The sequence below is a fragment of the Pinus tabuliformis genome, chromosome 1_2 (assembly GCF_031772625.1).
Source record: "Pinus tabuliformis cultivar Carrire ecotype Pingquan chromosome 1_2, CPIR1, whole genome shotgun sequence".
Classification (NCBI taxonomy): domain Eukaryota; kingdom Viridiplantae; phylum Streptophyta; class Pinopsida; order Pinales; family Pinaceae; genus Pinus; species Pinus tabuliformis.
In genome coordinates, this window is record NC_142298.1 from 530,475,133 (window position 1) to 530,477,748 (window position 2,616).

The window sequence follows — 2,616 nt, forward strand, 5'->3', positions numbered from 1 at the left end:
GCAAGTATAGTTGGGTCTTTGATCCCCACTCACCACCTTAGGATCCTCAAAAACAATTGCGGTCAATAAGGTAAAATAGTTCATGTACTCTGAAACCACCATATAGCTTAAATGGCCCGCTACATATCTGTAATTAATTAAAGGGTTGCTATGCAACAACCATGGAAGCCGTGTCACTGGAGGTTTCGAGTGGAACGACTAGAGAATTCTACATGTCTAGATACAATGGCCATGACCGATATTTCGTCACTGGAAAAAGGACTAAAGATTCTGTGACAGAATAATGCCATTACTGGACCAAATTCGAAGAGGAATTCTGTAACAGAAGATGTGGCCTTACACTAAGAAATTCCAATACCCACAAGAAAAATGTTAAAAGGTAGGCGTGACCAAAAACGAAAATAATAAGAAAACATTCAACACAAAGTAGGCGTGCACCTCAAGGCCATCTGCATTATAAAAGTGGAACTCAACTTTCATCACGATACATTTCTTGTCTGCTCCTCTGCATTGAAATATTCTTTTGTGATGGCGAGCAAGGGCTATGCAGTAGCAAAAGTTACAATGGCCGTTGTATTGCTGTTGGCTTACCTGCACATAGCGGAGACGGGGGCGGAGGCAGAGTTTAAATTAGGGAAGGAGAATATAAGCCAACTCCATTTCTATTTCCACGATTTACTTGTTGGCAAAAATGTGACGGCCGTGCAGGTGGCCTCAGCTCCCACGACACACTCTTACTTTACTCAGTTTGGGCTAGTAAGGGTTATGGATGACTGGCTTACAGAAGGGCCGGAGGCGACCTCCAAAATGATGGGCAGAGCGCAGGGTATCTACGGGCAACAAAGAAGCATTTGAATTTTTGGGCACCCACCCGCATGTTGTGAAATTCTTGGCGCAGAAGAAGCATTTGAATTTTTGGGCACGGAGATAGCATTGAAGGCGTATCTACGAAGAAATCTCCGGAGCTGTACAATTTCCGGAAAATAAATGGGCCCGTCCGTTCCTCGACATTGCTGAAATATCCAGCCATCGCGTCAGTATTTTCCGGTGGAGGCTGAGTCATTTCCCGACCGGAGGGCTGCCATCCCGTTACATGCCCATGCATGTATGGTGAAGTTGTTAGGCCATTGCTGGCCGACTTGAGGTCCCATCATAGTACTCTTACTCTTAAACCGCATTCATGACCCAATAGCTTAGGATTTATTTGTTGCCGTTGTCCACCAACATGTACGTTGAAATATCAATCACGTGCTAAATAAATAACATCAGGCGCTAAAACAGGGTGGACCCCATTCTCGATTCTCCATTTTGATGGAGCTGCCGTCACCGTTCCAAATCTGCAAAATAAAGCAGTCAGGAGCTGAATATAATAATTTTATTTTATTATAGAATTTTTTCATGTCATCCTTTCTTTATATTGTTGAGTTGTCGTTTTCGTTTTTTTTCTTTGGGAGCACCCACATAATTGAACCAGCTTTAGAGGCAATCAATAGGATTATGAATAGGTTTATTTTTTATTTGATTTGATTTCTTTATAGGCAATCAATAGAATTAAGAATAGGTTTATTTTTTATTTGATTTGATTTCTTTAGAGGCAATCAATAGGATTATGAATAGGTTTATTTTTTATTTGATTTGATTTCTTTATAGGTAATCAATAGGATTATGAATAGGTTTATTTTTTATTTGATTTGATTTCTTTATATTCTTTAGTGTTTTTTTTGTGCCCTACGTGAAGTCTAGCATCTAATGAATTTCGGTAAGCTACTGTTGTGGTCTTTTATATTCCAGTTGGTGAAGCTTAAAAGGTAATCAATGATGGGAGTATGAATAACGAAAAATATTTAGGATTAATAATGGTTATAGTTTTCAAAAATAGATATATAAATGTATCAAATTAATAAATCAAAATATTTAATAGGAAAGAAATTTGGTTAGTAGTTAAGTTTTGTTAAATTGATGAAAATTTTGATAATCAAATTTTATTTGGAATGTTTTTATTCATTTTAAAAGCATTTAAGTCTTTGAATTTTAAAATATTTATTTTTATATTCAAATTTAATAGGAAAGAAATTTGGTTAGTAGTTAAGTTTTGTTAAATTGATGAAAATTTTGATAATCAAATTTTATTTGGAATGCTTTTATTCCTTTTAAAAGCATTTAAGTCTTTGAATTTTAAAGTAAATTTAAAAATTGATTTTTATTTAACAATTAACTTTATATATAAATATATAAGTAGATTCCATGTTTCTTTCTTATTCTAAATATGTTTAGGGTATAAATAAGTACTAAATATTTTTAGAAAAAATGAAATTGACAAATTTTATTTTAAGAAAAAAATGAAAAATTAATTCATTTGTGAAATTTAACATCTAAATTTTTCCAAAAAAATATTATTTTGTTCTCAACAACCAAAATTGTATTTTGAAATTTATTTGACATTATATTATCTTAAAAATAAATAATCACATAAAATTCATTGTTAAAATCAAATAAAATGGGAGTATTCCATTCTTCATTTTACTAACTAAAAGCTCTCTTGTTTAGGATCTATGTGATTAAAAAGATTATTAATAATAAATAAAATTTGTGACATTGTGTGCCATGACCATCTTG

At 33.4% G+C, this 2,616-nt stretch overlaps 1 pseudogene; it reads left to right on the top strand.

Annotated features, from left to right (window-relative positions):
* The first annotated feature begins 528 nt into the window (after positions 1 to 528).
* LOC149206671 (dirigent protein 21 pseudogene) lies at positions 529 to 1,007 on the top strand (annotated as a pseudogene).
* The last annotated feature ends 1,609 nt before the right edge of the window (positions 1,008 to 2,616 follow it).